Genomic DNA, 26180 nt, shown 5'->3' with positions numbered 1-26180 from the left:
AACCCAATCAAAGACTACCCCACAGCCCTGGCACCTCCCTGGTATGTCAGTGTCTTCTAAACACAGCATCTTGGAGGGCAGCTGTCGAATACCCTCGTGCATAGCTGCAGAACGAAGTACTCACTACTCATAAAATAGCCCATACTGTTGTTGGAGGCTTTCTGTTACAAAGCCTCTTTTCATTGTTAACTGAAACCTTTTCCCTGTGACTACTGCCCACTGGCCTTAGAAGTGGCTCCTAGAATATGAAACAAAATTCAACCCCTCTGTCAGCTCCGTGTACACAAGGCAGCCCTAGTTTCCACCTTCTGCCCAGTATAGTGTTTATTGCTCATTCATGTCCAACTCTTGGTGACCCCATGGACTGTAGAACGCCAGGACACTCTGCCCATGGTATTTCCCAGGCAAGAACACTGGAGTGTGGAGCCATTCTCTTCTCCAGGGGAATCTTTCTGACCCAGGGATCAAACTCAGATCTCCTGCATTGCAGGCAGATTCTTTCCTGTCTGAGCCACCAGGGAAGCTTAGTATAATCATGGATTATTAATGCCCCCTTCACTCCCTTGTCCAAGTTGCTGGTCATCCTACACAAGACGGCCAACCACCTTACTTTATTGAGTCTGTTGTCTGCCTAGTGACACATGCCCAGCATTCTTCCATTCTTTCCAGGGGTCCTTAGCCTGGACCAGAGTGTCAGTACCAGTGAAGGCTCCCAAATGTTGGAGGGCCAATGGTGTACTGATGAGAGCGGCTTCCTGGGATTTCAGGGCATATGGGACTGCAATAAGAGCCAAGTATGAACAGACTGCAGGAAGGCACCTTGGGACAACCAGACCTTTGTGGGGGAACATATGAGTAACACAGCTTCTGCACTTCACTCACAAGCACTTGACCAGGAATCCTTTTACTAGCAGAATATTTCTTGGGGCTAGTGTACCAAAAATTACGCTTTGAAAAATACTGCTCTCTACTCTTGACAAACACTAGTGTTTTCATCTTAATGGCATTTCAAGGGGTTGTGTCCCAGCAGGGAAGAAAAGCCCTCCATTATCCCTACTTTGTTAACATTTGGAGGTGGAAGGGAAGCAGACTCGCAGTCAAACCCCTAATTTCAGGCTCCAGCGAGGTACTTTGAGGATCCATCACAAGACTTGCAAAACTGTCCTTTTCATTTTCTTGGTTGTAAACTTTTGTAGACTGAAAGTCAAGGCAAGTTTGTGCCCAGTGAATAATAAGGAAATAAGGAAAGCATGATTTAAACACGCCAACGCGACACAACAGAGCCCCTTGCGAACGGGTAAACGTGGTTTCAAGCTGCTTCTAAGTACCTCGGGTGAGTGTTAAGAAGCCTTCTCTCCCCTGTTTGCCTCCTTAACTTACTTCTTTCTCTTCCTCCTCTGGGGCATCTGGGACAAAGACCTAAAAATCGAGTTTCTCCTGAGGGCCTGCCTGGGGCTGGCCCCCATGTGACCTGTGGTCTACGACCTCACGAGAAGAGCTGCGGCCTCAAGCTCAGAGGACAGGAGCAAAAGGACTTCTCAGTGGAACGTGGGTTTCCGATGAAGTGTTGGGGAGTCTTCAGGCTGTGTTCAGTTTGTCTAATTCCCCTTTCCTCTCTTGCCTCATGGCCAGAAAGAGGAGATAGGAAGCCTGAAGAGTTACCTGGTACAAGACAACTTCTGGAATCCCAAATATTCCAATTATTCCTCTTTTTCCTCTTTGAAAGTGGTAATACTTGCAGCTAAGGAGCATCACTCAGGTTGAAGCGGCTTCTCTCCAGGAGTAGCAACACTGAACAAGGTGGAGGGTGGACAGCACAGGCTCTCTTTCTCCTTCTGGCAATGATTAACTGGACAGAGACAATTGATGGTGATGGAAGAAGTCCATACGCAAATGTATGCTCCTCTCACATGTGATTGGTCATTGTCTCATTCATCCATCCAACCTGTATTTATGAAAGCCGATTAGGAATGACTGAAGGAAGGAGGAGAAGCATTAACTGAAGTCAGAAGAGGACAGGGTGGGAAAGATAGTCCTAGACAGAAGGAAACATACTTGCAAAGACCCCTGAGGGAAACATGGCCCACCTGGGGATCATAAAGAAGGGCAGTGTAGCCAGTTCATCCAAAGGGAGAGAAAGCAGGGAAGTGGTCAGTGGGCGGGTTTGGCTGTGTGAGCCTTCCAGGCAGGGTTAACGGGCCTCTGACCACCACAAAGGCACAGGCACGTCCCATCAGAACAGACATAAGCTACAGGCTGGAGCAGGGGTTTAGGGCCCCCCACTGCCTTAGATGCTGGATAAGGGATCCCAGAGGGGAAGTGGGAGCAGCTCAAAATAGTGGCTCTTCATCAACCAATACCAAAACATATCATCCCATAATCGACAGGGAAAGCCATCATGGGCAAATCAGTTAAACGTCAATGATGCTTACCATGTGTAAAATAGATGACCAATGGGAATTTGCTGTGTGCCTCAGGGAACTCAAACTGGGGCTCTGTGACAACCTAGAGACGTGGGATTGGGTGGGAAGAGGGAGGGAGGTTCAAGAAGGAGGGACATATGTATACCTATGGCTGTATACTTATGGCTGATGTGTGGCAGAAACCAACACAATTTGTAAAGCAATTATCCTCTAATAAAAAATAAATATGTGTTTTTTAAAAAGTGAGTGATGCTTATGGTCTTTTCTGTGAGCTGGGTTATCTTCAAAGCCTCTGAGGGAGTTTAAGCAGGGGCTGACCTGACCAGATCTGTGTTCATCCAAAGGGAGAGGGGAAAAAAAAAAATCCCTTCAGTTAATTAAAAAAGGAAAAAAAGGTACTATAAAACATCATTCCATGACTTTTTTGTAAAGCAAAAATAGATGCAAAATAAATCCATCACTCTAAAGGAATGCCCTGTGTTTGCCTTCCCTGCTTCCTGGGAGACTCTCCTAATAAGGTCTTGGCCTTCACTCACTGCCCATGCTGCCCTCGTGACCGGCACCGCGCGTCTCCAAGGCGGTCACAGGGTCAGAGGTCTCAGCATACGGAGCAGTGTTGCTGTTTGAGGCTAATCAGCTTACACGGTGCCTGAAATCGCTGTCACCTTAGCCTCATTGGCAAGTTTCCCTCTTTTATCAAACTGGCTTTTTGTTGAACACATTGATTTTTACAAAGTCTCAGAGATACCGCGTGTCCAATTCAACACTGGCCAGATACACCTTGTACACAAACCCAGGCATTACAGATCACAAAGTCAAGCGGTCTACAGGTTCATTGTTCTACTTTGCCCGTCACCTTCGCCCTGTCCCCGGTGTCAATACATAAAGACCTACTGCACGCTGATTGTGACATCTTGTCAGTCTTTGCTGCCGAGACTTTGGCGTTCCTCTTTTACTGGTTTGTTTCATACTCTCTGCATGATGGTGGGATCTTCTCCTTGTGAGAAGCAGTTTAGCATAGCAGAAAAATGCAGGTATCTCCCAACTCCCATACTATGGAGTATTGCTGGCCATGTCAATGTGGAAATCACCAACCTCAGACCTGCAGTCCCCTCACTGAGAAAATAGGGAGAACATATATATACCTGTTGGAATAAAAGACTCATACCAAGCCCCTCCCAAACCTCCAGCCTGTGATTCTCTCAGAAACTCTGCAATAGGGAAATTCTGTGGCTCATTTTGGATCCATCTGGGAAAAGATGGCACACACAGAGACGTATGTGACATCTTTTTAAAAAATTTCAGGCTGCATTTGAAAGGGCTTCTTTCTTTCCTATAATGTAGAGAATTGCCACACAACTCTAGCGCCAAGTTATGGCTTCAGTAGAAAACGCCCCACAGCCTGGGTCTTGAGTCTTCAAGGCTCACTGACATAGCTGCTGAGATGGAAGGCCTGCTGGTTGTGTGAGCCCTGGAATGGCTCCAGTGTTCCCCTTGAAGTAGCTGTTGGTCCACAGGCCAGAGGATCCATGGCTGGCTTCTCCCTAAGGTCCCCTTTCCCTATTTCAAACCACAGAGTCCTGGAGGTGGAAGAGAGCGCTTCCTCTGATGCAGGTAAGTGAGTGGCAAACAGTCATTCTGCAAGTTAGTATGTGTCTGCTCAAGACCAAGAATAACTACCCCGGAGGCCAGGACTCGAGCTCTTTCAGGAAGCCCCTCCACTGTCTTGCCCCTCCCAAGCCCATGCATGGAGAAAGCTGGGATCTCATGCTGTCAGAAACAGCTATCAAAGCCACTAAAAATACCTTGAGTGGCAGATCGCCTGCACTTTAAAGTTGAGGACTTTGGGCCCTACTCAAAGCACATTTAATCTAATCAAGTGGCATTTTTCCTTCTTTGGAGTTAAAACAAAAACACTGCTGGATCTTCCTCATGGGCTCATCCAGAGGCCTGGTCCTGAGGTATGGACACAAATTTCTACTACTCATGCGTCTCTCCAGAACTCATCTATGGATCTCGAGTTTGTTCAGGAAGAGTCCTGAGACCCGAGAAACGTTTCTTCTAAAGTGTTGGCAGGACTATCACCTCCAGGGCCAGCAGTCTGAGCAGTGGGGTTGCTGCCTCATCTCTACGTCTCCCTGGGAAAGGACTGTACCTACTCTTGTGCCCATCAGAGAGCAAGCCTGTGAAGGCGGAAGTCTTTAGACAAGGGAGAGCGCCACCTGCATCAGTTGGTGTGATATATTTAAGGACAGCTGCACCACGGGTAGGAGGGTAGGCGGGAGGCTGCAGAGTGGGGTGATCTGAAGCTATGATTCAGAAAAATGGTAGCAGCTGGTTTATATCTGGTTCTAGACGTGTGACCTTGAACACTGGCCTAACTTCTCTGAGCCTCATTTTCCTCATCCATAGAGTGGGACTAAACATGGCTGACCTCTCAAGTAGGGAGATGGGTATAGAGCATGCTCATGGCCTTTACCTTCCCTCTTATTTTTTTTAGGATATTTTTGCTGTGTTTTTTTTTTTTGTTTGTTTTTTAATGTGGAGCATTTCCAAAGTCTTTATTGAATTTGTTACAATACTGCTTCTGTTTTAAGTTTTGTGTTCTTGGCCCTGAGGCATGTGGGATCTTAGCTCTCTGATCAGGGATTGAACCGATACCCCCTGCACTGGAAGACCAATTAACTGCTGGACTTCCAGGGAAGTCCTTACTTTCCCTCTTAGAATTTTGAGAGAAGGTGGGCTGTGTCCATGGTCTGTTCCCTTTGTCTGGCTAGCTGCGTTGCTGTTCTTCCATTGTCACGGGAACATTCCAAGGATGAATGAAGGGTACGGGATCGAGCAGAGAACAAACATAAGCAAGAACAAGCATGTAGATTAATATACAAACTCCTGACCCAGTCTTCTAAATGGAAAATACCACACAGTGGGAAAGAAACCAAATCACTCTGACATACAATAATATAGTAGTGCAGAGCAAAGGTGGGCAAAAGATCTGGTTGTTGTTTTCTCTTCTCTTTTTAATCTCTTTATTTTTTCTCTCTTTCTTTTGTTCTTTCATTCTTAAAAAAAACCAGCTTGTTTCAAAAAAAGAAATAAAAGAAACTTTTCCACAAAATTAATTTTGTGAATTTGGGGGTCAAGCTTTTTACTTATCAGCATCTGAAGCTCCCTGGAAGCTAATCAGAACCATCTTCTGTATAATGGCTTCTGAAGAGGAGGCATCTGAGCTGAACAAGTGTGTGCCTACATCCGTGCTCTGCTGACTTATCAACTGTGTGACCTGGGGAAAGTGCCTTAATAGAGTCTAAAGTTTTCAACTCTAAAGAGGAGATAACTCTTGAGGACACGGTTTAGGCAGTCATTATGAAGGCTGACTATTTCTCCCTTAGCAGCAAAAGAGGATTTCATTTCACTGTCCCCTTGAACTTAAATGTGGCTGTGTGACTTGCTGTGGCCAATGGAATATAACTATTCTTTAAAATGAAAGAAAGAAGGAAGAGAAAGAGGAAGGAAGGAGAGAGAGAGGGAGGGCAGTTAGCAGATGCTTCAAGTCTCAGTGAACCCATCATTTTCCCTTCCCGCTGGTGCCGTGATTGTAGAAGCTACGATTCAGATGTCGCCTTGGTTAGCATAGGTTCCAGAAGTCTCTGATGAGCAGAGCACTCACTGCCTCTTATTGGATGTGTAGCATCTTTTGTGGTGTTAAGCCACTGAGATTTGGATTTGTTTATTAAGGCAGCAAAACCTAGCATACCATGACTGATACAATGGTTTTTACAATAAAATCTGATGGCATTTGTAGATACAAATTGGCAGTGGTAATGTGCTTGAAAAGCCTTGCTATTTCACTGTCTAAAGCTAATTGTACTGATTAGCTCAAGTTAAGGGGCAAATTCTTGACAAAGGTCAAGCAGGCTACAGAACGTTGTAACTTACCCCCAGACTATTTGTCTCCATCAGGAGCCAGAATCAGAAAAATCCTAAAAAATCTCCCCCAGTGGTTCTGCCATGGTGACCAAATACCCTCTCTAAAACTTTGATTAAACTCCAGGTAAAGGATCAGTTGATGTCCTGAAAGGGAAAGGGCGTAGGAGGTTCACCAGGCTCTGGGGAGTAGAGAGTTGTTCAAGAAGGGTGAGCAGGCACGGTAGTGGGAGGGGCCTTGAGCAGCTCTTCAGACTAAGGACTGAACTGGGGGAGGAGGATCCTTGGCAGCAGGAAGTTTAAGCACACCTCAATACGTGGTCCCTGTCTCTACTCCCTTGCCTTAATAATTTTCTTCCTCACATCTTCCGTGATAACTTTTCAACTCTAGGTTTCCATTTCCTGGATATTTTGGCAGACTCTTCAAGTCAATGTGTTACAGACAAAACAGACCATCTCCCACCACCCAAACTGCTGTTTCCTATTCCAGGCTCCACATCTGGGTGAAGGGCAGTCATCTTCCCAACCGCTTAGGCTGAAAATTTTAGAATTCTTACAGCCTTCTTGGAACACTGTCTCTTTCCCCCCTTATTAATGTGAAAGTAGAGAACATAAACAAGAGAAACAACTGAAAGTATCATGCAGGCCAAGTAAGTCTGCAGTTCAATCTTAGAGTGAATTTCTTCCTTTGAGAATTTGTCTTTCTGATCTGTAGATTCAGAAAATAGTATGGGGACTGCCTCATTCTTTCAGGCCAAAATAAAGAGCTATTGCTGGTCTATGAAATTTAAAAATTCAACTTCTGAGGATTTTTTTTTTTCACCAAGCAAAACACCAATGATTTAAAAAGCAAAATGAGATGCTGTTCCCAGAAAAGATGGAATAAGAAGGGCACAGTAGTTGCACATTCAATGCAACTATAAATCCTGGACAGAATGGATGGAGCAGCCCTCTGAGGGCCCTGAAACATAAATTGTAGCACGCAGATTGGGGAAGGAGACCAGAATTCAAAGTTCCACTAAGCCAGCAGTGAGTTTGCCATTTTTTTTCCTCCAGTGTTGCCCAGCCTGGACCCAAAGGCAGCCAGAAACTCAGAAGTGTACACCAGGGGCTGACAGAAAGAGCTCCAAGTGAAATCCTCCAAGTGAAATTTCTTGTTTCTGATCCAAGAAACAAGGGTACCCCTAAGGGTCAGAGAGAGGGTGCGGGGGAATCTCCTGGTTTTCGTTTCTTGTTTTCCTTCTTTTCAGCCTCTCCCATAGGCAACAGTGTGGCGGCAGCAGCGGTGGGGAGGGGAGAGGGGTGGCAGCTGTGGTGACCGGCAGGCAGCTAAAGTCCTGAGGGAGGGAGAAGAATCCTTTTGCTTCATCAGAGGAGCAGTGATGGGAAGAATGTGAGCAAGTCTCCACTCCTTTTTCTCCCCTTCTCTGTCCTCCAGTCACTTGGCTCCAGGCACAATAACAGTCACAGGAAATGCGTGGCAGAGGAAGGAAACTATAGTCCAAGCATGCTGCCTAGAGCATTAGGAAGAAGGCTCCAAGGAGCCAGAAGGTGTTGCAAAGCTCATGGAGAGTATACGTCAGTTAAAAAATTATGACATTGCCTGGAGGAGTTTTTAATATATGCAGATGGTTCAACGGGCTTCCCTGATGGCTCAGCAGGTAGAGAATCCACTTGCAATGAACGAGACAAAGGAGATGTGGGTTTGATCCCTGGGTTGGGAAGATTCCCTGGAGGAGGAAATGGCAACCCATTTCCAACCATTTGCAAAAAGTCAGACATGACTGAGCGGCTAAGCACACACACACAGATGTATCAATAATACCATAACTGATACAAATAGGGGATGTCAAAAGTATGGTGATAAAGTTTCTATAATTCACTTGAGATTGTAGAACAGAATTCTACACATGTTGTGAAAGTATGTATATTTTAATTCCTAGAGAAACTACTAGAAAGTTTTTTTAAGAGCTAGAGTAAAAAAAAAAGAACTCAATACAAAATATAAAAATAGTCAAGTACAAAAATGTAGAAAACAGAAAATGAAAATCAGAAGGAACAAATGGGAAATAGATAATAAAACGGTGATCTAGGTACAAAGATATTACTAATTTAAATGGTATAATATACTAGTTATCTGTTGCTGTGAAACAAATGACCACAAATCTAGCTTAAAACAAGTACCTCACAGTTTCTATGGGTCAGGAGTCCAGGCATGGTTTAGCTGGTTCTCTGCCTCAGGGTCTCTCATGAAGGTGTTGGCCAGGGCCAGGGTTTCATTTGAAGTCTTGACTGAAGCAGGATTGTCTTCCAAGCTCACTTACATGGTTGGTAAGATGATTCCCTTTCTTCCGGGTTGTTGGATAGAGGGCCTCAGTTCTTAGCTGGATGTTGACTGGTAGCTCAGTTCCTCGTCATGTGAGCCTCCCTATCACGGCAACTTGCTTCATCAAAGCCAGCAAGAGAATGATTCTACCAAGAGAGTCTCCTAGAAATATGGAAGGCAACCTAGGTAACATAGCCAAAGATGTGACATCCCTTCACTTTTGCCATATTCTATTGGCTAGAAACACCTTATGGGACCTGCCAACATTTGAGCAGATGGTATGAAGCAATAACATAAATTCAAGAGGCATCAATCATTGGGGACCATTTTAGAGTGTGTCCATCAGACCTATGAAATGAAAGACTGAAAAAAATGAATTAAAAAAAGACCCCTTTTGTTACTCTGTGATTACCTATATGGAAAAATAATCTGAAAAAGAATGAATATACATATATACATATCTGAATCACTAACACAATACTGTAAATCAACTACATTCCAAGATAAAATTAAATTTAAGGGGAAAAAAAGGACACAACTATACTGCCTCAAAGAAATCTACTTTAAATATGATATAGTTATATTCAAAATAAATATATGGAAAAAAGAGAAACTGTGAAAACACTAATCAAAAGAAAACTGCAAAGGCTATTTTAGTATTAAAGTAAATTTTAGTTTGAGGAAAATTACCAGGTATAAAGAAGAGACGTTGCATAATCATAAAAGTGCCAATTCACAAAGACATAGCAATCCTAAATGTGTATGCACCCGCAACAGAATCTCAGAACACAATAAAAACTGATAGAACCAGACAGGGAAATGACAAATCCACAGAGGTGAAGACTTCAAAATTCCTCTGTCTGTAATTAATAGTTTAAGAACATAGACAATGGGGCTTCTTTGATAGTTCAGTGGTAAAGACTCTGAAGACTCTACCTGCTAATGCAGGGTTCGATCCATGGTCTGGGGAGATCCCACATGCCCCTGAGCAACTAAGGCTGTGCTCTAGAGCCCAGGAGCTGCAGCTACTGTGCACATACACCCTAGGGCCCAAGCTCCACAACCAGAGAAGCCTCTGCAATGAGAAGCCCAGGCACCATCACTAGATAGTAGTCCCCACTCGCTGCAACTAGAGAAACGCCAAGCAGCGACCATAAAGCTACTAGAGAAGACCCAGAACAACCATAAATAAATAAAGTTGTTAAGAAAAATAAAGATAGACAGTGAGCAAAACTAGAACTGAGCAACACCATCAACCAACTGAATCTACTCAATATTTATAGACTCCTCCACCCAACAGCAGGATGAATATCTATTTCTTTCAGGTGCACATAGAACTTTGGGGGACTCCTTTGCATAAAGCAGTTCTTCACTAATTGTACCAGAGAGGTGGAGATGTGATGGATGGTGGGAGTACAGTAGCAGAGAGGCATTTTCTTACTTCACAATCTAGCCTCTCAGAGGACATTGTGGGACCATTGGAGGTGCAAACTTTGATATGAATAGGAAGTTCTCATTTTAATATGATTGCAAGTAGCTTAAAGTATTGAGAACCAATTCATTTGCATAGAATTGTTTAAACAAGTTATCTAATAGGACCAGGGTGTCAAGTTTGTAGGTGTCCGGTTTTGAAACACAAAATCCAATATTTACTTTCAGGCTTTGAAATACTTTTTAAAAAATGTGGTGGTGGTTTAGTTGCTAAGTTGTGTCCAATTCTTGCAACCCCATGGAGGGCAACCCACCAGTTATCCCTGTCTGTGGGATTTCCCAGGCAAGAATACTGGAGTAGGTTGCCATTTCCTTCTCCAGGGGATCTTCCCCACCCAGAGAGCAGACCCTCATCTCCTGAACTGCAGGCAGTCTTTATTGCAGGTGGCTGAACCACCAGGTGGTTCATATAAATTACCTTTAACTTCAGTTTTATTATTAATTGTACTATAACTTGTACTCTCATTCAGTTTTGACACCTTTTTGTTCTACTTCTAAACTAGTTTGCCATTTGGATAAATAAGTATGGCTAGGTATCAATTCAGGTGGCTCCGAAGCCATCAACACAGTTCTGAATTCATTCACTGTTGCACTACCCATCAGTATCAAACTATGATTTAATCCAGAAATTCTTTGAAGAAAAAAAATATGAAAAGGTTTTTATTGGAGAGCTATTTTCAGATTATGGAAAGATGGTTCAGCAGTTCATGAGTCAACATATTTTCCATAAAAGCAGCACCACCTTGGGACAGAATCCTCACAGATCTGGAGAAGTCATTTCTCTTTGAAAATGTGTGCTGTTGTAGGTCTAGCTCCTCATTAATTACTTTTGATGAAGCAACTCAAACCTGGGTGTTGTCCCCATGAAGAAAAGAGGTTCTCCTGAAATACCAGTGGGGTCAGAGCCTGGTCATGTAGTTTACTTCCATTGAGGGAATCTCTTCTCTAGATATTTGGGAGAATTTTTTTTTATTTGCCAAGAACCTGCCTTGATATGATTAAAATTTAGAAAACTCAACAGTGTAAAAATAATCTTAATGCTGAGGGAAACCTGTAAATTAATGAACATTGTAGTTTTCGGTCACTAAGTCATGTCTGACACCTTGTGACCCCATGGACTGCAGCACGCCAGCTCCTCTGCCCCCAATATTTCCCAGAGTTTACTCAAATTTATGTCCATTGAGTCAGTAATGTTATCTAACCATCTTATCCTCTGCCTCCCTCTTCTCCTGCCCTCAGTCTTTCCCTGCATCAGGGCCTTTTCCTCAGGGTTGATTTCTTTTAAGACTGACTGGTTTTAATTGCTGAATTAGTAAAGGGTGTGCTTTGGATTTCATATACCTCTCACTCTTCTATGAAAGCAAAAAGTAAATAAGATATAATATATAATGACATTTAGAACTTATCCATATCTTTTCTTCCTCAATAAATAGCTAATATTTTTAAAGTCATGATGCCAGGGTTTAAACCGACCAAAACTGGTTTTAGTCCACAATGGCAACACTACTGAAGACAGAGTTGACTTGATCCAGTCTGAATCAAGCTACTTTAACAAATGTGACTTAAAGCTGGTTTAATTTAGCTAGAAATCTGTTTGCTCTGCTAAAAATAATTTTTATACTGTTTTTCCCTATATGAAGCAGTATCACCTCGCTGAATTCAGTTCCTCCTTCTGAACCACTGTGACCCAGTTCATGTTGGTCTGACCCAGTAAAGACAAGTTAAAACCAGGCTCATCTGGCCTCAGTCAGTGTGAATTGCTCTGTATCTAATTTGTCCTAAGTCGGAATGTTTTATCCTGCTTGAGCTGGTTTTATCCAATTTGAACCAGGAATGTTGGATTTAACCCAGTTAGAACCATTTAAAAACTGATTTTGACCCATTTGGAATCGGTTTGCTACTTTGGTTACTACTGAGAATCAGTTGGTTTCTGTTAGAAATCCAACATTCAGAAATGGCTAAGCTAGTCAGAGCCTATTGTGATTCAGCCACACTGATTCAGATTGTCAGAACTCTTCAGTCTGGTCAAAACACCAAACACCAAAATGGAGATGGTAGAAGCTCAGGTTATACAGGTCAGGGAGTGAAAGAGGTGGGGGAGGAAACGGAAGACATTGAGTCTATACTCTTCTAGATATAGGTTAAAATGGAGACTCAGGGTTAAGAAATGATTTTTTAAATAAAATATGGGTCCAGGTCCCGGAAGAGGTTGGAGGGCATAGATAAAGAGACTGGGTTGGAAACAAAATAGGGACGATGGTTGCTGCTGCTACTACTAAGTCGCTTCAGTCGTGTCCGACTCTGTGTGACCCCATAGACAGCAGCCCATCCCTGTCCCCGGGATTCTCCAGGCAAGAACACTGGAGTGGGTTGCCATTTCCTTCTCCAATGCATGAAAGTGAAAAGTGAAAGTGAAGTTGCTCAGTCGTGTCTGACTCTTAGCAACCCCATGGACTGCAGCCTACCAGGCTCCTCCATCCATGGGACTTTCCAGGCAAGAGTACTGGAGTGGGGTGCCATTGCCTTCTCCAGGGACGATGGTATGTTGTAATTAAATTGGTGCCATTGCCTTCTCCAGGGAGATGGGAATTTTATAGACATGATAACAGTTTTAATATCATATGAAGACAATTTTTATCATAGGATTGTGGCTTTGGTTAATCAATTTATGTCACTGATTATACTCTCCTGACAATTCTATCAGTTCCCCAACAGCTACAGTTTTCTACCTTGAGACATTTGGAGAGAGCTGCCCATCTGTGTCCTATCCTATTCCTCACTGGTCCACAAGGAAGGATGCTAAAACAGGAGAAAAGCTAGAGGTTTTTTCCAGCCAAGGGAAGACAGGTTGCATGAGCTGACAACGGCTCCCTCAGGAGACCCTACCAAAAGGAGTCACCTTCTGGACTGCAGCAAATCCCTGCTGTTATGTCAGGGCTGTGGCAAAGGCAATCACCAGTCCCTCAGGAGAGGTCACTCTAGTGTCCTCGTGTGCCTGAGACGATTCTGCTTTACCCCTGAGTTCCCAATGTCATTACTAATTTTGTTCCAGTTTGGGTAATAAATTCTGTGCTCAAGCAGTCTGAGGCCCTGTCTCCTCCCATCTGTCTCTCTCTACTCCTCTTTCTCTTCTCTTCTATGGAGATTGCATTCATTCTCATAGCTTAAAATTCCCTCTGTCCAGAATTCTCATCTCCGTCTTTTCCCCTCAGCTTTCCATTTTTAATCTCCACTGGGATATTAAAATAATAATATACTTGATGCTGGTGGAAATGACCCAGAACTGACAGCTGTTGTTTTGGCCTTATCCACCCTTGCCACCCAGAAACGAGTTGCCTGAGAACTCACTGAGCCCAGCCCCCACACTGAAAAGAAAGAGAGGAAATATTCATTGCCATGTTGAAAAATAGAAGGGTATTTGCACGTGTTGCTAGGGTTCCTCTGGAAAGCATCCAAGAATCGTTCCAGAAATTCCACTTCCAGGTGTGTGTTCCTTTAAGGAAACATTGCGCGCTGAGAAGGAACACCCTGTGCGGTGCCGCATGCTGTAGCCGTTGCTACGGCAGATGGGCAAAGGTGGAGACACGGGGGAAACACACATGAGTGGGCAAGGAGCGCCCTCCACCCCTGAGGAAGTCGTAATCAGGTAGCTGACACGCTTCCAAAGTGTGCTCACTAAAGACTCCAGCTTCTCAGGCTCCAGACCCCCAGCAAGCACATGCTGGAAGGAGAGATGCGTTCCACTCCAGGATCAGTGAAGCACCCCGCACTGGGGTCGAGCCCCCAGCTCCTAGTCCAGCTCCCACTTAGTTCTGCACCACCCTAAACCCTTGAGAAGTCATTAGAGTATGAATAGTATTTAAAATCACGAGACAGGGTAAGATCAGCTAAGAGTGAGGGGAGATAGAGAACAAGTCTGATGAAGGAGCCATTTAGAAGGAAGGAAGCGGAGGCAAAGCCAGTAAGGGGCGTAGAGGAGTAATCACTGAGTAAGTAAACCAGGAGAGGGACTTTCCCGGTGGTTCATCTGTCGAGAGTCGGTCTTCCAGTACAGGGGACATTGGTTCAATCCCCGGTCAGGGAACTAAGATCCCACATATGAAAGGGTAATTAGGCCCACACGCCACAACTAGAGAAAAGCATGTGCATCGCTGCAAAGAGCCAGTGCAGCCTAAAATAAAAGAAAAAAGTAAGCCAGGAGAGTGGGCTACCCCAAAATTCCAGAAAGAAAAGGGTTTTCAGAAGAAGGAAATGACCTACTATGTAAAATACTAATGAGAGGTCAAATGATATGAAGATAAGATTGACCAGTGGATTTAGCAAGGTGACACTTGTTGGTGCCTGGTAGAATTCTGGTTTCAGTATTACTGTAGAGACGAAAATCTGACAGATAAGGGTCAAAGAAAGAATAGGAAGAGGGAAAGGTAGAGTAAGGAGCAACAGTTGTTTTGGAGGAATTTATCTATAAAGAAAGCAAAATAAATAATAGATAATGAACTGGAGGTCAAGAAGAGATTTATTTATTTTTTAATATCAAAGGAACTTACAACATGTTGATATGTCAAGGGGGTAAAATCATCGGAAATGGGAAAGTTAATGATACAAGAGAAAGATGCAATGTCTTTGAATGGAAAGAAGAGATAGGACCCCGTGAACAGGTGGTGGGTTTCCCTGGACAGAGGCAGAGGCAGGTCATCCTTCACAGCAGGAAGAAAAGTGGAGGACACAAATGCAGCTGCATGAAATATTTCTGTATGCTTAGGGAAATTGCTTTTCTTCTTCTCTAGAAAATTTGCAAAATTTCAACCTAAGCACCTATTAAATGGCTCTGCTGGGGCTGGAGGTTTTGTGCTGCCTGCCAAACAATGATTTGGGGTTCACGGGCAATCTCAGGAGAATAAGAGCAGGGGACCTGAGGTTACAGACCACATTCTTTTCCATTCTTCTTAGGCCTTAATAAATGTTGGATTGGTTTGAATTATGAGAAACTAAAATATGGTTGTTGAAGACCTCCTTAAAATATATTTACAGGTGGTGCTGAAAGCCATTGCTCTGGGGAATGAATATAGCCTCCACCGTCTTCTGAGCAGATCTGTCTGCAGATGGGCAATATGTAAGTACAGAACCCTCCACTGGGGAGAGCTGGGATTGGTCCACTACTAGCCCTCCATTCAACAATAGGGCATCCTCTTATTCTCACTTATGGATCCCCATGTTAGACTATAAGCTCCCTCAGGGAAGAGGTAGTGTCTTAGTCATTCTCTATGGCTTCCCTCAACCACCCCAGGTGCACAGCCAGTGTGTGTCAGTGAAAATGATGGGGTCTCTACTCACAGTCATTAAAGATGGAGAGCAGACTCTAGATATGAAAGGAGACCTTCTTCACATCATGTTCCTTTAAAGGCTTTTGACCTCAAATACCTTAGTTAAAGATACCTTTGAAGTTAACAATGAGGAAAAGCTTCCAGATATGAAAGTCTGAAGTTCTAGTACACTCCTCTGCTCATCCAGCATTTCCTGCCATCATAAATGTGAGAATTTTCTATTTTCCTACTAAGCTTGTAATGTTGGAAGGATGGAGAGCAGATTATCAAAAGGCTTACTCTCAGTTTGTCCATCATGCAGAGACAGAACACATTGACTGGTTTCTCTTTTTGGATCTGAAGCCACTTGCAACAGGCCATCTAAAGCAACCCATGAAGGTCCACCCTGGGTTAACAATCATAACTGGTCCCTCGATCCTATTCCACTGTTCAGTGGGGGTGATGAGGCTTCAATCAGAAAAAAGGTCCTTGGGGTTTCCTGACCCCTCATCCATGGACACTTTCTCTTTCCTTCTCCTACCCTTGGACCCTGTGGCTATCTAGATACTTCTGTTCCTTTATTCCTCTCACCTCCACTGGTAAAGAATCTACCTGCAATGCGGGAGACCTAGGTTTGATCCCTGGGTTGGGAAGATCCCCTGGAGAAGGAAACAGCTACATACTCCAGTATTCTGGCCTGGAGAATTCCATGGACTCTATAGTCCATGGGGTCACACAGAGTTGGACACTTTCCACACTCAAGAGTGCTACTTTCCTTTGGCCTTCTATGGGGGCTGCCAGACCTATGGACTATTTTCTTCCAAAGCTAATCAGGACTAGGCGCTTTAGAAAATCAGCCCTTGGAGTCAAAAGCCTATGAGATAAACACATCTTCCAGACTTTCAAGATGGGCCTCCTCTCAGCATGCTTCCTGTGTACTTCCCAAGGCCTCTTCTCATATTTTCACGGATATATGCTATGTCTGCAGAAGGAAATATTGCTAGCAAAATAGACTCGTCCTGCCAGGAAAGCCTCCACATCTGAGTGGCTGTCTGGGACACTACTGGATACATGGCAAGTTTCTTTCTAAGACCCTGAATAGCACATACAAGCTGAAAACTTGCCTTTTTTTTTTTTTTTCTTTTTTTCCCCCTTCGGGTTGTTCTAGAAATAATCCAAGGCTTCAAAGTAATTCTGCATATAAGGTATAACTGCAGATGGAGGAAGGAACCATGAGTGAGGCGTACTGCTGAACTTGGATCAGTTTGTTCTTTGAGAGCCAAATCAACACATGAGGTTATGGACAGACATAGCCACCTTACAGAAGCTAATGCCCACAGGCCAGAGCATGACTCTCTGTTAATTAACTGATTGCATCAGCATATCTAAAGAAGGAGTATGTGGAAACCAGGTGAAAGTAGGTCAACTTGCAATTGGAAAAAAAAACCTCAGTCAGAAAGGCACTTGGGATAAGCCCATCCATGCCCTGCTGAAGGGGTCTGTCCTGAACTGGACCTGTAGGTCAGCTCATCATCATCACTCTCCTGCTGGCTTAAGAGCTGAACTGCCACCATCCATGAAGTTCTGAGCATCAACCACTGACAAATCCCGACACTCCTTCCTTGTCTCTGCCCTGACCCTGCTCCGTGATAGGAAAGTAGAGACTGAGAATAACATACATAAGGGGGCAGGGTCTGGTATGGGGAATCAATTACTCTTGGGGACGGGGCGTGGGACAGAAACAGTAGGGGTCACCAAGAATAGGTCAACAGAATTATCCAGACTGGAGTCAACACCTTTTTTAACCCACCTAATTAAAGAATTTTTCGAATTCTTCAGAGGAACTGGTCATTAACTTTAGAATCCAGCCTTAAAGTATGTATGGTTTAGTGTTGTGTTGGGGTCCCCAGGACCACCTCCAGGTTCAGTGATTTGTGAGGACTCACAGGAGTCAGCATATGGTCACGCTCATGGCTGTGATATATTACAGTGAAAGGATACAGAGCCAAATCAGCAAAAGGGAAAAGGCATGTGAGGAAAGTCCAGAGGAAACCAGGTGCAAGCTTCCAAGAGTCCTCTCCCAGTGGAGTCACACAGGACAAGCTTAATTCCTCCAGCAACAAGTTGTAATAACACATATGAACTGCTGTCTATCAGAGAAGCTCATTAGAAACTCAGTGTCAAAGGCTTTTGGAGAGGCTGATCATATATAGACACGCTATTGTACCAACACTCCAGACTCCCAGAAGGCAAACAGGTTTTCAGCATAAACCACATGATGTTGGGTTGGCCAAAATATTTGTTTGGGTTTTTCCATGACATTTTACTGGAAAACCTGAACGAATGATTTGGCCAACCCAATTCAAACAGGGTAGGCACAGTGAGCTACGCTTATCAATTAGGGAAGTTTTAGATCAGAGTCAGGAACTATTTACTGGACAATTCCCATACACCAGCCAAGGGCTACCATGACAAGCAAGCCTTTCTAAGGACAGCAGTCTCAGGCTTGTTATGGTTAACCCTTATGTACAGATGCATATGATTAAACTTACATTATCTACAGCATAACAGTTCAGTTCAGTTCAGTTGCTCAGTCGTGTCGCACTCTTTGCGACCCCATGAATCGCAGCATGCCAAGCCTCCCTGTCCATCACCATCTCCCAGAGTTCACTCAGACTCACGTCCATCGAGTCTGTGATGCCATCCAGCCATCTCATCCTTGGCCGTCCCCTTCTTCTCCTGCCCCCAATCCCTCCCAGCATCAGAGTCTTTTCCAATGAGTCAACTCTTCGCATGAGGTGGCCAAAGTACTGGAGCTTCAGCTTTAGCATCAGTCCTTCCAAAGAAATCCCAGGGTTGATCTCCTTCAGAATGGACTGGTTGGATCTCCTTGCAGTCCAAGGGACTCTCAAGAGTCTTCTCCAACACCACAGTTCAAAAGCATCCATTCTTCGGCGCTCAGCCTTCTTCACAGCCCAACTCTCACATCCATACATGACCACAGGAAAAACCATAGCCTTGACTAGATGGACCTTAGTCGGCAAAGTAATGTCTCTGCTTTTGAATATGCTATCTAGGTTGGTCATAATTTTTCTTCCAAGGAGTAAGCGTCTTTTAATTTCATAGCTGCAGTCACCATCTGCAGTGATTTTGGAGCTCCCAAAAATAAAGTCTGACACTGTTTCTACTGTTTCCCCATCTATTTGCCATGAAGTGATGGGACCGGATGCCATGATCTTCGTTTTCTGAATGTTGAGCTTTAAGTCAACTTTTTTTCTCTCCTCTTTCACTTTCATCAAGAGGCTTTTGAGTTCCTCTTCGTTTTCTGCCGTAAGGGTGGTGTCATCTGCATATCTCAGGTTATTGATATTTCTCCTAGCAATCTTGATTCCAGCTTGTGCTTCTTCCAGTCCAGCATTTCTCATGATGAACTCTGCATATAAGTTAAATAAGCAGGGTGACAATATACAGCCTAGACGTACTCCTTTTCCTATTTGGAACCAGTCTGTTGTTCCATGTCCAGTTCTAACTATTCTTTCCTGACCTGCATACAGATTTCTCAAGAGGCAGGTCAGGTGGTCTGTATTCCCATCTCTTTCAGAATTTTCCACAGTTTATTGTGATCCACACAGTCAAAGGCTTTGGCATAGTCAACAAAGCAGAAATAGATGTTTTTCTGGAACTCTCTTGCTTTTTCCATGATCCAGGGGATGCTGGCAATTTGACCTCTGGTTCCTCTGCCTTTTCTAAAACCAGCTTGAACATCAGAGAGTTCACGGTTCACATATTGCTGAAGTCTGGCTTGGAGAATTTTGAGCATTACTTTACTAGCATGTGAGATGAGTGCAATTGTGTGGTAGTTTGAGCATTCTTTGGCATTGCCTGTCTTTGGGACTGGAATGAAAACTGACCTTTCCCAGTCAGTGGTGGTCCTGTGGCCACCGCTGAGTTTTCCAAATTTGCTGGCATATTGAGTGCAGCACTTTCACAGCATCATCTTTCAGGGTTTGAAACAGCCCCACTGGAATTCCATCACCTGCACTAGCTTTTTTGGAGTGATGCTTTCTAAGGCCCACTTGACTTCACATTCCAGGATGTCTGGCTCTAGATTAGTGATCACATTATCATGATTATCTGGGTCGTGAAGATCTTTTTTGTACAGTTCTTCCGTTTATTCTTGCCACCTCTTCTTAAAGATTGTATTCAGAAGCATAGGTTCAGACACTGTCAACAAATCTTTTGCTATCTTCTTAAAGTATTAAGACAAAGCACTTCTCCAGATGTTGCTGTGGATCTAGTTTTCTACCAGTAGGACCCCATATGCTGCTGCCAATCAAGAATCTAGTGCTCCAAGCTGGCAAAACAGAACCTAAGCCATTCCCCACCCACTCCCACCCCTGCCTTCTACCACCACCATGCACTGACCCCCATCCTGAATTGGACTTTAAAGCAGCCCACTTGACCTGGAGTGCTAAATATTGTTCACACAATGCTCCTTTCTCATCCTTCCCCAAACCCAAACTGACCAGCATGGTGGTCCCAAGTTCTGGTTCTGAGACCTGGAAGGATCACACCCCTCATGCTGAAGAACTACTTCCTGAAGCTTAGGGAGGAACACTTCTTTCTGATTCATATAAAGTCCCCTTCACACGACTTCCTCCATTCTCCATGTTCCAGTCTCTATCCCACCTCCAGCAACCATTGGGATGTTATTGACTTATTTTCACTTGTCTGAAGCAAGCTCTTACTCTGACTTGACCTGGGTCACAGTGAAATTTTCCTTAGCCAGTTTCTCAAATATCTTGTGGTGAATGAAGTCAGCTACCCTAAAATCAGCCTTGAATCTTTGCAATGGTATTGACTCAGTTGCTCTTAGACACGTGGAAATCCTAATCCCCAGCTCCATTTCACACAGAAATGACTTTTCCCAGTTTATTTTTCTTTTCTTTTTTTCAAAGGACAGAGTTTAGGGAAGTACTGAGGGGAGATTAACCCTCTCGAGTCTACCTAGCTCAATCGGTCCATTCATGGAAGCCAGATTTGGGTGCCACTGCACATCTAGAATGTTACCCCAGTAGGAATTCCCCTTCTGTTTTTCCTTTTTTTCCTCCAAATTTAGAATCTGGGCTGTCTGTGTGTGGGGCTGGGGGTGTTTCAGGACAAATGACATCATTTAGACCCATAGAAACAGATGTTCAGACTTTCTATGCTCCGTGAACTCAGCTTCATGCCATCTACTGGAATGGAAACTGGCCAGGCCATCCAGAGGGAGTTTCTAAGATGAGTGGGCAGGATTTCACTGCTTTCCTTTCATTAAAACAGGAAGGGCCTGGGCTGGAATATGTTAGTGAGGACATCCAGAAAGGGGCATGGAATGCCAGTGCTCAAACCCACAGTAGGTAAAGACTCCAGTTCACTGAGCAGATTTGCAAGTGAGATGGTGAAATAATTTTTCCGCTCCACTTCCCCCCACCCCTACCTCCAGAAAGGCACAGGATATTTTTAGCAGAAAAAATAAATGCCCCATAAAAATGGACATAAAAATACCATACAGGGGACAGCATACCCTCCTATCGATTTCCAAGAGATCCCTGGAATGACCATGAAATTAAACAGGCTTCAAAGCCAGGATTGGCACTACCCTTGCTAGTTCCTCTGCCAGAAACACTTTCCTCCCAGATATCTTCACATTCACCTTTCAATTGCTTCAGGTCTTAATTCAAGACCACTTCTAAAAATGTCACTAGTCTGATAGTGTGGTGTTCTTTTCTTTCCTTTGTTTCTCTCCCTGATGCTTATCACTCATTATCCTACTCTAGAGGGAACATGTTCATTGTGTGTATCTGCTTCTCCGCTAGAAGACAAGTTCCATAATTACACAGATCTTTGTCTCTTTTTGTTCACTTTTGCTGCTGTGTCTCTAGCGGTAATCTTTTATAGAATCAATAGAATGAAGAATGCTGGGACTACAGGCTCTAAAAATCCATCACCTCTCCTAAGTTCCCCGCTGTTAAGGTTGACACCACTACTTGTCACATCTGCCAACTCATGGGAGCCCTCCTGAGCTGCTCACACCTAACCAGACACTCAGTTGTACTGCTTCTCCCCACAACATGGATCTTGACTTCTGAACATTTAATTCAGCTTCTGCTTAGTTTAGAAAACCATGACAGACCTCTCAAAATGATACAGGGCAAGTGACTTTGACAAAATCCTGGCCTCTTCTTCCTCATTTGTAAAGTGGGTGTAGTAATACCCCTTTTCATGAGGTAGCTGGGAGGAGTTCAGGTAACCCGTCTATTGCGTTTCTCCTGGTTGTGTGCATGTTAAGTCGCTTCAGTCGTGTCCAGCTCTTTGCAACCCTATGGACTGCGGTCCTCCAGGCTGCTCTGTCCATGGGATTCTCCATGCATGAGTACTGGAGTGAGTTACCATGCCCTTCTCCAGGGGATATTTTGTATCTCTTATATCTGCATTGGCAGGTGGGTTCTTTACCACTAGTGCCACGTGGAAGCCCATTTCTCCTGGTGCCTGATACAAAACTTAATGCTGCTTCCCTTCCCTACTGTGGGTGTGCCGTTCCAGTGCCTCTAATGGCGACCAGATAGTTTTGAAAGCTCTCCCTTCGGTCCCTTCACCGAGCAATCACCTTGTCCACTATCACGTGATTTCTTCTGTTATTCTCTGGTTCAAAAACCTACATGTTCCTTCCAAAGAGGGAACCTTTCATTAAACCCAACTGCACCAAGTCAAATACAGTCAAACCATGTGAATTCATGTGGCCAGCACAAACAAGGAGATTTCCTAGACAGAGGAGTACAGGAAAACACCCCAGTGAAGATGAGGGCTCTCACCTACCACAAAGCAAGTGGTCAGTTCATCAGCTGAGATCTCTGAACCCTCAAGCCCCACGTACTCTTCCTTGTCTCTGAGACATCCTGAAAGCTGCCCGAGAACCTAGGAGGCAATTGCCTGCCCGCTTCAGGACCCTGCAAATAATAGCACACTTTTCAGGACCTTTAAGGCAGGCCCTCCTTTAAAAAACCCACTGAGCCTCCTCCCAAAAGCGGTTTAGCTACCCCTCTCCTGTGCTCCCACCACCTTATCTGCTCACCACACCATGCCATGGACCATGCTAAATGGCATCTGCTCCCCAGCCTAGGTTGTGAGCCCTGATGGGTAGGGACAATGTCCTATCCCTCCACGTGAACTCAGTATCTAAGACAATATTTGGCACATCGTAGGTGCTGAATAAATGCTTTTTGAATAATTGAGTAAGTGAGTCAGTGAAAGAATGGATGATTCAATTAAGTGAATGAAGAAATGCAACACTCCCCTAAGTGGAGGTGTGTGAAGGTATGAAGAGGCTGGAAAAACATGCCTCTTAGGAACAGACCCAAGACAGCACCCACCCCACCAGCCTCCTCTCCCAAGTCATCTCTTCCCCCTGCACACACTTGTTCTCCCTGATCTGCCTCACCCACCCCGGAGGCTTCCATTCCCACCTGGATGTCATTGACTCCCAAAGCAATAGTCCCAAATTCTGTGCCAAACTTAAGCTTTGCTTGCCTGTGCTTTTTCCATTTTAATTTTTGCAGCCACTGCTTCCTCCATGAGAGATCTCTTGTATCTCTGGATTTTGGAGAGCGCTTGCATTCTGGGAACAAGCACCTCTTCGTGTACGGACAGCATTCTGAACCTCCACTAACTGAAAGGCAAATCCTGCTACATCAGATTCTAGAAGAATTTTAGCAGGTTTGGTGAAGGTAAAGGCATCTGCTGTTTTCATGGAGATGTGCTATTCCACAGTGACAGAGGACAGAGGAGCAAAATTAAGGTTACTTGCCTTGAAATGTAGTAGAAAATGTAAAAACCCAAAGCCTAGATGAGTAGGGCAGGAGTGGGAACTTCTGGCTTCCAGATCTTGGCTCAGTTTTCTTCCAATCTTTGGCAAACACAACAAGTCATGGTTATATTAACCAAGAATGATGCTTATCAGTCGGTTACCACCCAGTCTGGAAATTATCCAGAGCCAATTGGAAGGCACTTGGGCGGTGATACATTTTACAAGCACGTTCTCATTGTCCTGCTTCATTTCAGAATTCATTTTGGCTTCTTACCTTTCAACTCAATCCTCTTTTTCTCCAGAACCTGTGCTAAGTTTTAAAGGAAGTCTTTTGCTTTCTGCTCTTGTTTTATATTGTTGACTGAAGCTGTAAAATCACTGGATGTGAGAGCTGGAAAGACCCTGAGAGATTATCTGGTCTACCTCCCTCATTTTTATGGGCGAGGAAACTGTCAGAGGTGACTTTAACTTTGAATTTTATGAGGCCTATTTGTGTTGACAACATGATGGATTGCTTTGCTTCCGAGACGGAAGATTTGCAAGGAAAAATATTAAGAAATGTCAGTGCTCTTCCTGATAGGAGGGAGCGTGGGGTAACAGCTCTCACTGCTGTAATTTTTCCTGTGCCACACCCTCTGCAGATATAATGTAAGATCTCTCTACCTGGGGTAAACCAACCACAGTTGGAATGGCTGTAGAAGCTGCTACTCTTCTTGGAGAGGAAATTATTGAATGCTAAGAGGTCACTCCCTCTCCCCAGGGTGATGCAGACTGACATAAAGGGCTGAAGACCTCTGAGGCAATAAGATGTCCAGTTGGCTGCACCCGCTATTCCCAAAGGGGGTTTCTCCTAGGGATTCTGGCTGTTCGGACCTCTTTAAATGAATCTGCTCCTGTGCACTGCAGCTGTAAAGTCTCCACTCCCCACTGAGCAGGGAGGCCACAGAAGGCCTCCTGGCAGTGAGGCCCAGCCTGGTGTAGGAGCAGTGTACATCATAGGCTATGCTGTATGACATCAGAGAGCTGAATCTTGGAATCATTCTGGAAAAAGGCACAGAGTCCAGAGTTAGAAAAGCAAAAGCAAAATCTGTTCACGGAGGCAGTGAAAACCAGCCGGATGTCAACTCTGACTGGTAGTACCTGCTTGGAGTACATTATTGAGAAGGGTTGGGAGGCTGTGAGTCAGTGGAAAGAAGCCCTGTTATAGATTAGTGGTGCCTGCCCAGTATGGGAAGAAATAGCAACCATACTAGACCTTTTCTTTATAGATTTACTTTTATATAGGAATGATGTATATACAGTTTTAAAGGTCAAATAGCCAAACTTTCAAAGTTTGGCTTCTCTGGTAACTCAGTGGTTAAGAACCTGCCTGCCAATGCAGGAGACGTGGGCTCAGTCCCTGGGTTAGGAAGATCTCCTGGAGTAGGAAATGGCAACCCACTTTAGAATTCTTTCCTGGAAAATCCCATGGACCGAGGAGCCTGAAGAGCTACAGTCCCTGGGGTCGCAAAAGAGTCAGACATGACTAAGTGACCAAAGAACAACAGCTTCCAATGTTTCTAATGTGAACCAGGAGTCCTCTTCCAACATTCTTGCCAGCAGGCTCCCTGTCCTCACTGAAGAAACCACCTTAACAATAAACTTGGATTAGAGGGTGCTCTGGAAATATTAAAGTATGAGATTATTATGAGAAAAATTATAGATGATTTGAGAGCAAGAGCAAGAAGCTATTGGCCCTAGATAGGGTGGTGGTGTTCTTCAGTGGCTAAGTGGTATCTAAGCTTTGCGACCCCAGGGACTGCAGCAGGCCAGACTTACCTGTCCTTCACCATCTCCCAGAGTTTCTTCAAACTCATGTCCATTGAGTCGATGATGCCATCCAACCATCTCATCCTCTGTTGTCCCCTTATCCTCCTGCCCTCAATCTTTCCCACATCAGGGTCTTTTCCAGTGAGTTGGCTCTTTGTATCAGGTGGCCAGAGTATTGGAGCTTCAGCTTCGGCATCAGTCCTTCCAGTGAATATTCAGGGTTGATTTCCTTTAGGATGGACTGGTTGGATCTCTTTATGGTCTAAGAGACTCTTAAGAGTCTTCTCCAGCAGCACAGTATAGAACCATCAATTCTTTGGTGTTCAGCCTTTTTTAGGGTCCAGCTCTCACATCTATACATGACTACTGGAAAAACCATGGCTTTGACAATATGGACCTTTGTCAGCAAAGTGATGTCTCCGCTTTTTAATATAGAGATACAGGTTATCTGTGTATCTGAGGTTATTGATAATTCTCCTGGCAATCTTGATTCCAGCTTGTGCTTCTGCAAATAAGTTAAAGAAGCAGAGTGACAATATATATATAGCCTTGACGTACTCCTTTCCCAATTTGGAACCAGTCTGTTGGTCCATGTTCAGTTCTAACTGTTGCTTCTTGACCTGCATACAGATTCCTCAGGAGGCAGGTAAGGTTGTCTGGTATTTCTGTCTCTTGAAGAATTTTCCATTTTGTTGTGACCGACAGTCAAGGCTTTGGCATAATCAATAAGTGAAGAGGAACTAGAGAGCCTCTTGATGAAAGTGAAAGAGGAGAGTGAAAAAGTTGGCTTAAAATGTAACACTCAAAAAACTAAGATCATGGCACCTGGTCCCATCACTCCATGGCAAATAGATGGAGAAACAGTGGAAACAGTGATAGACTTTATTTTCCTGGGCTCCAAAATCACTGCAGATGATGACTGTAGCCATGAAATCAAAACACGCTTGCTCCTTGGAAGAAAAGCTATGACCAACCTAGACAGCATATTAAAAAGCAGAGACATTACTTTGCCAGCAAAGGTCTGTCTAGTCAAAGCTATGGTTTTTCCAGTAGTC

General features: G+C 44.2%; 1 protein-coding gene across 1 annotated transcript in view; it reads right to left on the bottom strand.

Annotated features, from left to right (window-relative positions):
* THSD4 (thrombospondin type 1 domain containing 4) overlaps positions 1-23419 on the bottom strand; it is a 694305-nt gene extending 670886 nt beyond the window's left edge. Inside the window, exon 1 of the mRNA XM_042252121.1 lies at positions 23317-23419. The gene's annotated coding sequence lies outside the window, so the exon portion shown is untranslated. The remainder of the gene's footprint in view (positions 1-23316) is intronic.
* Between the last annotated feature and the right edge of the window lie 2761 nt (positions 23420-26180).

The sequence above is a fragment of the Ovis aries genome, chromosome 7 (genome assembly GCF_016772045.2).
Source record: "Ovis aries strain OAR_USU_Benz2616 breed Rambouillet chromosome 7, ARS-UI_Ramb_v3.0, whole genome shotgun sequence".
Classification (NCBI taxonomy): Eukaryota; Metazoa; Chordata; class Mammalia; order Artiodactyla; family Bovidae; genus Ovis; species Ovis aries.
Note: the sequence above shows the minus strand (reverse complement) of the source record. Positions and strands in the feature narration are given on the sequence as shown.